The sequence below is a fragment of the Zophobas morio genome, unplaced genomic scaffold (assembly GCF_036711695.1).
Source record: "Zophobas morio isolate AGI-343-1 ecotype UQ-CSIRO unplaced genomic scaffold, CSIRO_AGI_Zmor_V1 ptg000277l, whole genome shotgun sequence".
Classification (NCBI taxonomy): Eukaryota; Metazoa; Arthropoda; class Insecta; order Coleoptera; family Tenebrionidae; genus Zophobas; species Zophobas morio.
Genome location: NW_026972381.1, coordinates 163422 through 175126, shown reverse-complemented (window position 1 = coordinate 175126; position 11705 = coordinate 163422). Strand labels below are relative to the sequence as shown.

At 19.1% G+C, this 11705-nt stretch overlaps 1 long non-coding RNA gene across 1 annotated transcript; it reads right to left on the bottom strand.

The window, feature by feature from the left end:
- Nucleotides 1–6554: 6554 nt before the first annotated feature.
- On the bottom strand, nt 6555–9626 carry LOC135119684 (uncharacterized). Its single transcript, XR_010278327.1, has 5 exons — nt 9564–9626; nt 9427–9468; nt 9247–9312; nt 9015–9164; nt 6555–6672 (listed from the first exon to the last, which is right to left on the bottom strand). It is a non-coding gene; the product is annotated as an uncharacterized LOC135119684 (long non-coding RNA).
- Nucleotides 9627–11705: the final 2079 nt, after the last annotated feature.

Genomic DNA, 11705 nt, shown 5'->3' with positions numbered 1-11705 from the left:
ATTTCTTGTATATAAAATATTCATTTTAGTATATATTTTAGATTACTTTATAAAATATCTTTGGCCCCCTCAAGGAAGGCGATGGTTCTAAACTAACTTAATAAACTGTTTTTTTCAAATTTTTTTCGACATTGAAGACTTAAGTAAACTTATCTTTTGACATAACGTTACTACAACAGCATTAAGTGCTTATTTTTCACTAATTAAACTCTCTCAAACATATTAAATTTTAAAATAAACATAGAAAGTTCGCGGAATTCAGTGAGCTGTTAAATTATTATATATTAAAGGAATATATAAATTCATTTTTGTAACAAGAATGAAGAACTAAAACTCCGGTTCAGTTAAAAGAGGCAATACTCTGTTACTTAACTATTAAAGTTTCTTAGAAAAAGTTGTATGTTTTTTTTTCTTTCCCTGGTAAATAAGGATAAAAAAGAAACTTAACATTTAGATTATTACATTAAGCAATGTTACAACTTCAAAATATTGTATATTTAAAACTAAAGCACTAAAACAACTAAAACTAAAAGATAAGTTTGCTAAAATAATTAAAATTATTAGACTGCTAGTTTTAACTAAGCAACCGAACAAGTTCTCCGTGCATAAATAAATAGAAATCCAAAAGGTTAGTAAAAGTACTTTGACGAGGCTGTTTATTGATTCTTCTCTAACTAAAATAATCCTAAACCCGTCAACTTAATAAATTTCACTAAAAGAAATAATTTTAGCTTCTTTAAAGTGACTACCGTTTTAATAGTTTCAAGAAAGTTCCGAAATGGTTTATCTTTGTCATCTCTGCCTCTAAATATCCTAAAAATTTTTATAGCGTCCTTAAGTGCTAACCTATATAGTTGGATATTTTTGGTAAATCCTGCTTTAGTATAAATTACTTTTTATTTCAACGTTTAAGCTTTTTACTGCCTTACAAGCATCTTTTTTTTCTTGGTCGTTGTATAATCTAAAATGCAAATCTGTGCATATATATAAACAGAGTTCAGCCTTGCAGACTCTCCTTATTTTCCGCCTAAAAAGTTATCCCTCTTCACATATAGTTGCCTTCAAAAGTTTTGTATCCTTTTTCTTCGCTTTTCTGTTGTTTATTATAGCCTGGAGGAAATTTAGTGTGACCGGAGAACATATTTGTATGAAGTTTTAAAGGTCTTTAAGCCTTAAAATTGTGTAAATTGTTTGTACTAATACCATATTATTTATTGTAAAACAGTATATTCTTCTGTAATTATCTATTTTACCTTTACTTTTAGGTCCTGATCTTTCTTTAAATAGTAGCTTTAATCAACTCAAAGAGAAAATAAAGATAATTTAACCTACCTTAAAGCTTTTTATAAACAATTACAAAGTTTAATAAAGTTATATTTAAGTTAAAGTATTTTATAAAAGCAAACTGGCAGCTCTACTGATATATGCATAGCTGTTTAATAAGTGTTCGCGCTTACATTATTAAATAGTATTTAACAATTCTTGGTATATGCAAATAAGCAATTTTTAAATAAAGATAAGTAAATCTACAATTATTACAAAATATATATACTAATAAATTAAAAAAATATAAAGAGCATACGCCGGATTTTGTTGACTAAAAGTATTCACTAAAAACATGGCGCGTAGAACCAATCAAAATTAGTAGTGCAACAAACCAAAGGTCCTCCAGTGTTTTAATTGGAATCCGCTTTACAGAAACAGCTTTACTGGGTGACCTCAGTCAATTAGAAGGTTTATTTAAGATTAGAAGCGCACAGTAATGTTACTTATGGTTTGCGCATTGCTTTTAGTTTAAAAAAAAGTATGTGTACAGGCGACTTCACTCGCCCCGGGTCGTCCTTAGGTGCGGTGTAAAGCATTTTAATAAACCAGTTTTCCACTCTCTTGTATGACATCTTATTAATGGGTGCTACAGTTTAACTTTAAGACTATGAGCAAAGAGAGCTAGAATTAAAAGTAATAAAAAAGTTTTAGTGTTGTTTTCTTGTTAGTGCGGCTTCAGGTCATATAGTTATTATTATCCCTTAGTTTATAATCCTTACTATCGTTTATAGCAATGCAAAGATAATAAAATTCTGTATTTTAAAGTTTAAGTTTAACATTACTAATAACTACCTAGTAATTAATATGATTTTTTTTGTTAATTTGGTTTTTTTAAGTTTACTTTCTATCTAATATAATTTCTTAAACTACTTTATTACCAATAAAAAATAAATTACTATAATAATATTATATATTAGCGTAATAACTTCACTGCTTGAATGGTGTTATTTTTTTTTGTGTAATGCATTTTTGTTTATAGTAAAGTGGAATAACCAAATTACTTGAAATAAACAAGTTTATTTTTAATTAGATTAATTTCTATTATATTACTTAATAATCGATTGATTTTTTTAATAATATTTTATTTAAAATAGATTGAAGATAGTTAAATTGCATACAAAAATATTTAAATATAATTTTTGGTAATTATTTTTCCTATACAACTTTATAGCCACCTGAAATTTATTTTAGCGATAAATTTAGGTGTTAAAAATTCTTGATCTCGTATTTATTTGGGCGAAGTTTATATAATTTCTCCTTATTACTTTTCTATTTACTATTTTGTAGTTATACTAAAATGTTCGCCTCAACAACGAGTCCGTTGATTTTTGTAAACATAAAACCATCCGCTAATTTCAAATATTAATTTTCAAATGATTTGAAAAAAGTATAAAGTAGTTTAATATTATTAAAAAAATTAATTTTGTTCAAAAAAAATGGTCGGTAAGCGAAGTGACGCGTTAATTGTTGTTTATAATTAGAAAGATGCAATTTTTAAAACAAAGTTACTGCAAGGTACTTCTATGTTATTATTATTATAATTATAATGATTATTTTTATTAACAGGAGATATGCTGGTGATTAATATAGCGAAATCCTATATAATTTATATACTCTAGAATTATAAAAATTAATCGATGTTCAATAATTTTAACTTATAATTTTATATTCAACAAAAATATTATAAAAAACTTCATATTAATAGAAAAACAGTTTTGTACAAAAATATTATAAAATTATTTTAATTACTAAAAAAATCTGTATAATATTAATTAAATTTAGATTTAGGTGGTTGCTTTTTAATGCCATTTAAATTTTAAATTAGTCTAATTGATAATAAATCTTCCAAAATAGATTTTTATAAGAACCGTTAGAGTTTTAAAAAATTTTATTATTATTAAAAATTTAATTAATAAATTTTATAGTAATAAGAATAAGTACATTAGATATAAGCAATTAAAATTAATCAATTACTAGAATTTGTTATATTAGTATAATTTCGAACTTAATGTTTAAAAATTATTCCTATCAAGTTAAATAAAAGTTTCATTTAGACTAAATTTCTAAATTAATTATTTAATATTTTATTATTACTAGTATTATCTAAAATTAACTTTAAACTTAATTTTTCTAAATTTTTATTATTATTTATGTAAATTCAAAAAAAGATATAGTTGGTTGCTATAATTCCCGTTAAAATTTTTATTAGTATTCTTGTAACAACAGAAACTTTTTATAAATATAATTGTTATTGTTTTATTTAAAATTTTTTTTTTAAATTGATTTATTATTAAATTTTTTACTTATTATTAAAAAATTAATTTATAAAATTTACAATAGTATAAAGAATTAATTTTTACAAAAGCAATAAAATTTTAATTTTAATTCCTGAAAAAAGTTGATAAATTTAACAAAATTCAGATTTAGTTGGTTGTAATATATTTTCGTTAAAATTTTTAATTAAAATTCTCGAACGGCAAAAACTTTATACTAAATTTTAAAAATTTGTATTTATTTAAATTTTTTAATTGCTATCGAAATTAATTTGAGAATGCAAGAATTAAATTCTTTTATTATTTATTTATAATTCTTTATAAACTTTGCTTAATTAAAAAATTAATAAAAAAGTTATACCATTTTTAAATTATATAATACTGAAAACTAATACAATACATAATATATAACAGCATCCTAAAGATTTTTAAAAACTTTCAATATATACTTGTTATAAATATTTATAAATTTGAGTTAAATAAGATTTCGTTACTTTGAATTTGTTAAAAATAAATATAAATTTATAGAAAAATTACTATTTAAAAAAAGCTACTTCCAAAAAACCGTACAGTTACCAAAATCGAGATTTATATAAAATACTAATTAAATTAATTATAAATAAAAATTAAAAAGATTTAAAACTAAAATTATCAATAAGTAAAATTAGAGAAGACTATTATTATTTTCATGGCTATAACAAACATTAATTTATTTAAAGTAAATTCAATACTATTAAATAAAGTTCATTTAAAAAATTATATAATAATAAATAAATAAATTTACATAAATAATATATATTATATTAATAGAAATAATAAATAAACTAATTAAATAAGAATAATATTATGAAAAATAGTGAATAATAATTTAAGTAATCACAAAATATTTATATTAGAATAATTATTAAAAAAAATTTAAAAAGACAGATATAATTATATATATTAATTAATTAATAATTTAAATTAAATTAGTTATTAATAAGAAAATATTAGATAATCGACGAATATTTATATATCAACAATTATTATATAATTTTATTAATTAGTAAATTTAAGCGAACGAATAATATGGATATATCGGAACAATCATATAATTTAATTGAAATTATTAATTCATTAATAATAATTTAAAGACTATTATTATTACGATTATAATATACTTTAAAAATATATTAATTCGGAAGTCAAAACTTAAGGACTATTATTATTTTTACGATAACTATTTAATTAATTTTAAGTAATTAATTCATAAGTAAAAATTTCTAAATATTACTATTATTATTACTATTATTACTTATATAATTAAAATTATTAAGTAAAAGCAGAAGTTTAATTTGTATTATTATTGCGATTATTATTTTAATTTAAATTAAAACTATTAATAAATAAAATTGGAAGTCTATTATAATTATTATTATGAGTATTTAATTTAAATTAAAACCAAAATTATATAGGAAAAAATTTTAAAAAAATATATTTATATTACTACATTTGTTAATTAATAAGAAGAAAAAATTTATTATTACTATCGAATATTTTTTTAATTATTCATAAATATTAATTTAAAATTTTTTAAATAGAACTTAAGTTATTTAAAGTATAAAAAGTTTTAGCTTATAAATATTTTTGCATACAAGGTGCGTAATAAAAATTATTTATTATCTTTTAACTTGTAGATGTAAGAAATTTTTAAAAATTTAAAGTTAATAAAACATAAATGTAAACAAAAAGTATAAGAAAAGAATAACATAAATATAATTTATAAATTTTCAAAAAAAAATTTCCTAACGAAATTAATTTAATGAATTACATTTTAAAAAAATTAGTTTGTCACAAAAAAAAAATTAAAGTATAAATTTACCTTATAATTTAAAAAAAAAATTGAGTCTACAAAATTTAAATATTGATAAGAAAATTAAAAAAATATAAATTTTAATATAAGAAAAGTAATTTATAATTTTTTTAAAAAAATTTAATCAAATTTGTAAATTTAAAAATTAAAAAATTGAAGTTTTAAAATTTTTTAAAGAGATTCACTACAAAATTAAAATTATAAAATATTTTAAAAATTATTTTTTTTTAGATATATATTATTATACAAATTAGAAATTTCAGAAAAATTATTAATATTATAGTTTTATTATAAATTTTATGGGGCAAGTAAATTTTTTATCAAAAAATTAAAATTTATAAAAAGAAATAAATAATAGATTTAAACTTTTGAATAAGATTCACTAACAAATTTAAAGTTATAAATTGAAATATGAAATTTAATTTTTTTGAGGTTAAATTATATAAATTAAAAAATTTCAATAAAATTACTAAAATTAAAGTTTTATAATAAATTCAGTAAAATATTTAATTTTCACAAAAAAAAGAAAAAAAGTTTATACATTAATAAGGTTTCAGTAACAAACTTAAAATCCTAAATTTAAAAATATAAAATTTTGTATAAAGAAATAAATAAAATTTTTTTAGAAACATTTTACTAACAAAATTAAAATAATGAATTATATTTTCAAAAATTTAACTTTTACTAAAAAAGCTGATTAAAATATTTTATACAATTGAAAAAAATTTTAAAAAAAAATTACGTTAAGTTTTATAATAAATTTAACAAACCATTTAAATTTTAACGAAATTTTAACGAAATATATGATTTAATAAAAAAATAAATTTTTAATTTTTAAAAACGATTTTTACTAAACAAATTAAAGTTATAAACTACATTTTAAAAAATTTCGTTTCAACAAGAAAAAAATTGTGATTAAAATTAATTATACAACAGAAGAAAAGTTTCAATTAAAAAAAAATTCAAAAAAATTAAGTTTTATATAAATTTAATAAAACAATTAAATATTAACAAAAAAAAAGAAATTGAGGAATAAATTTATTATAATAATTTAATTTATACACTAATAACTTTAAAATATCCCGCCGGCAACAATGATTTAAAGATCCCGCCAAAAAATATGAAAAAAGGTTCAAGCTTTTATAAATTTTCGAGAGCGACTGCGAAACCTCCCATTTGCTCGGAAAGTACATCTATAGCATCTCCATCTTCAAGAGAAAGCTTATAAAAAATAGAAAGTAAAAAATATATTTATTGATTAAAGGAAAATACTTTATGTAACTTTATAAAAAATTATTAAAAAAAGTTTAATAATAATTAAAAAAAACAATAATTTAATTTAATTATATATGATTAGAGAAAGCTTTTAAAAAATAAAGAAAGTAAAAAATATATAATAATCTAGAAAAATATTTTGTATAAATATATATAAAATAATTAAAGTATAATAATTATTAAGTAATATATTTTTTTGATTTATAAAAAAAAATTAGAGAAAGCTTATAAAAAAGGAAAATAAAATATACAATCATCTGGAGGAAATATTTTCTATACAATTAAAAAATATAATCGAAAAGTATAATTATAACTTTCAAAAAAAAACATTGCTAAAACTTAATTAACAAATAATAAAAGAAAACTTATTAAAAAAATAGAAAGTAAAAAATTATAATTTAAAAAAAATATTTCAATTAATTTATAAAAAAAATTAATATTTAATTTTATACTTAATAAAAAAATAGTTAGAAAAAGCAAATAAATAATAATCTAAAGAAAATATCTATAAAATTATAAAAAATAATTAAAAAGTATAATAATAATTTTAAAAATATAGTTATTAATTAATATATGAAAAAATAATTAGAGAAAGTTTATAAAAATATATATATTAATTAAGAAAATATTTTCAATAAATTCAAAAAATAAATATATTTTTTTAATTAATTTATAAAAAATAGTTAAAAATTGAATTATAATAAAATTCATGATTATTTATTAAAATTAAAGCCATAATTAAAAATAATTATGAACTCAATAAAATTTAATTTTTAACTTTTGATATAAAAAGATTAAGAAAAAGTGTTAAAATTATTTAAATTATTCAATAATGTATGAAAATTTACACAAAATTATAATTACTAAATAAACTAAAAATTTTATTAAAAAGATTAAAAATTATAAAAGTTAAACAAATTTTAAAAATTTAAATATTTGTATATAATATTTTACTCAAAATTATAAAAACTAACTAATTTAATAAAAGAAATTTTTATTAAATTTTTAAAAATGAGAATTAAAAAAGTGAAAAAGGTAACATTTACAATTCCTAAGTTAATCAAAAAAAAGATTTTTGAAGAATAATTAGTATAAAAGTTAAACCAAAAATAAAAAATTTGAATAATTGTGTATAAAATTTTACTCATAATTATAAAAAATAATTAATGGGCATAAAAAATTAACGGAAAATAATTTTCATAATAACTTGGATATGTTTAAAAATTTACAAATTATATAAACTAATTTACTTAATAAAAGAAATTTTTATATATTTTATTAAATATGATAATTAGAAAAAAGTTAATAAAATTAAAATCTATAAGTTTGATGTTTTCAATTATGTAAATAAAAATATATATAAAAGTTAAAACAGTCAAAAAACAATTATTATTCATTAAACAGAAAAGCAAAAAAAAAAGAAAATCAATTTCTTTTACAAAAATTTTTTAATATTTTTAAGAATTAAAACTGTGATTACAATCTCAAATAAAAAATTTTGAAAAGTAAACTTAAAGTTAATAAAAAGTAAAACATAAACTTGAAAAGTTTTCAATTAATTTATATAAATTAAGAGTCCGTAAAACTTAAAAAATTATAAATTTATTTTTTTTATAAACTTTTACACCATCTAAGAAAAAAATTTCTAATTTATTTTTTTTATATTTAAAAGTATTAACTACTTTTAATAAAAATCCAAAAATAATCAACAATTTTGTTAGAAAGTACAAATTTTGTGGTATTGCAACAAAAGTAAAAACAAAATAAAAAAAACGAAAAAAAGATAAAAAAATTAGAAAAAGGATTTAAATAAACAAATTCTTTGTAACTAATTAAATATAATCATTCTTAACTATTTATTTCCTTTTGTCAAGTATTATTAATATAAACTCCTTTAAAAAATACGAACAATTTATATATTAAATAAAATCGAAAAATTATCGTTACTATAAATTAATGTAATAAAAATTAAATAATTGTAAAAAATTTATAGTTTTAAATATTTACTAAATAAATTCTTTTTCGTATACAGAATAGATAAAAATAAAAAAAAGTTAAGAAAACCAATATATTGGTATAATAAATATAAATCCCTTACAAAAAACAATTTTTATTAAAAATGGAGTGAAAAGAAAAATATTATAATAAACTATATTGTATAAAATAATAATCTAAAAAAATTTTAATTAAAAAAAAGGAAAATTTAGTAAAATAATTAAATATTTTAAAAAAAATTAGAAAATTTCTTTATTAATAGTTTTTAATCATAATAAAAGAAAGGAAGGCACTTCTTTGGGGGTTTGGCCTGGAAGAATTCGCATTCCATCTACAACAAAACGAACGTCTGTCAGTGCGATTCCTTGTTTCTGACAATAAGCTTCCATTAACTTTTTAAAGGGAGTAGTGCGGCGAATTTTAAAATGTATTTCAGTATTGTCCTTAAAGAAATTTAAGTAAATATAAATATTTTATATAAAAAGTACTCAATTATTAATTAAGTTGAATGGTAAAAGTTAAAACCTGAGCGAGAACTTTGAGTTTAATATGTTCAGAATCGTTATCTTTTGTAGTATTATCAATTTCCTCCTTTAAAATATTTTATAATTGGTAATAAAAAGTAATAAAAAAAGTTTTAGTCGTTATATAATACTAAAACAATAAAAGTTAATACAAAAAAAACTAAATTCAAATATAGTAAACCTTCTGTTCCATTCTTTTTACACTTTACTAATTTTTTTCAAACTGTATTTACCAAAAGTAATAAAGTGAATAAATATAAAAAGAAAAAAAGAATGATAAAAAGATAAAAAAAACCATTATATAATAAAAAAAGTTACATAAAAAAAGGAAAACAAGCAAAAGAGTGCCAAGCAAGCGAAGCAAAACTTTCGAAAAAAAAATGTTCTTGCGGTTAAAAGTTAGTTAGTCTAAAATGAGGGCTATTTTCGCATGCTAATGCTTTTTAAAATTACTTTACTAAATAGTTTTTTTTAAAACTTATTAAAAAAATAAAAATATTGATATTATAAATTAAATTTTGAAATAACCCTAATGATTTAATTAGTTTGTAACATATTCCCGAAAAATACTCCCATCTATTTTTACAAAAACAACGTATCATTTAGTTTTTATTTTTAGAGGTATTATTTGTACAAAAAAATACTAATATAGTAAGTAGAACCTAACTTTGTAACAACTTAAGATACAAATTTATAAGCATTGTATATTAAAAACTTTCTTACACCTATAAAAAGATTTTCTTTACAGGTCTTATTAGAAAATGCTTTGGATGAAGTGAATAAAGTAGCTACTACACTTAATATCGTTAAATTACAAAGGACTTGTAAGGAAACAGTAGAAAAGTGTAGCAAGGTTAAAAATCTGATTATACACGCTAAGTTAAAAAAATAAAAAGTAAAAATAACTTCCACCTACCCATAAATTTTAACTAAAAGGTCTTGAAAATGAGAATCTTTACTTAACTTGAGTGAAATAAAAAGTAGCATTTACATGTAAAATACGATTTAAAAAGGCAAAGTAAAAAGTATAAAGGCTATAAATACACGCATGGGCGTAAAGATTATTAAAAAAACTCAGAAACGTCACGTTATATAAGAATAACTTACACCAATTAAAAAAAGTTTTTTTTTAAGTTTTGAAATTGAGAAGCTAGCTTTAAGTAAAGTTACATAAAAAATAACTATTACACTCAAAAGAGGTTATCTTATGAAAGAAGCTTGCAACGAAATAGACAAAATGTATTAAAACTAAGAAATACTTTTAATTATAAAAGGATTGAAAATAAAAATTAATGAGTTATGATATAAAAAACTAATTTACACTTACCAAATATAATATTTTTTACAAGTTTTAAAAATAAAAGTATATATTTAACTATTACACTTTCAATTTGTTAATTCACGTAAAGGCTAACAAAGTGATAAAGAATATTTTTAGATATACCATTAAAATTTGTTAGTCGTCGAGTGTAAATAGTTAACACGAGTACATATTTATATATAAAATAGAGCGAATACTAAATCTGATAACTGCCTTGTTTAAAAGCAGAATATAACTTCTAAGGAAAAAGCTTCTGCCCACCTCATTTAGTTCTAGGGAGTGGTCGGCATTGTGAGCTTTGCAATACTTTTGTTTCAAAGTGAAAAGTACCATAGTTTTTTTAAAAGTTGTGTCTAATAAAAATAATAATTATTTGTTTTTAATTAAAATATAAATCCCATGGAAATTTTTTAAGCAAACACTATTCGAAGCCAGTGCTTTCTGTTACGAAAACCTCTTCGATTTTTACTTTGGAGGTTACTAATTTGCTTGGTTTAAAATGTGTACAACTTTTTAATTTCGCAAAGTTTCTAAGTTTTTCCTGAATTGCAACTTTTATAAAGAAAGTGAGATTTTGGCGGGTGTTTTTTTTAACCTTATATAAGTCTCCTTAATTTAATAGATGTAAGCGAAGCAGCATTCGTTAATACTTTTTTGCACAGACTTTTTCTTGTTTTTAGAATTAATTGCACTTCAATACTCAAACGAAGATTTTCAAATACAATAGTTTAAAAAAAATAATGCAAACACGAAGAATGAAAAAAATTTCCTCCATGAACGCTCTAGATAAGCAGCCTTTAAAACAAAAAGATGTTAATGCCATTGAAGGTGTTTGGAGTTTATTACAATGTCAACTTTAATTTAATAAATTTATTTACAATAATTGATAACTTCAAAATTTTGGTAAAAAGGATCTGCACGTAAAATAAATTGTTTGCAGTAGATAATAAAGCACTATTTATATTTAAATTATATAAAAACTAATAATTTTTAATTTAGATGAACAGAAGAAGTTAAAAGAAAAAAAAGGTGGACTTAATTTTAAACTTTTAAAATTTATTTATTTAATTATTATTATTGTAGTTAATTTTAAAGGGAAGGAAAACTCTTTTGCGGGAGGTTAATCGGAATTTATTGTT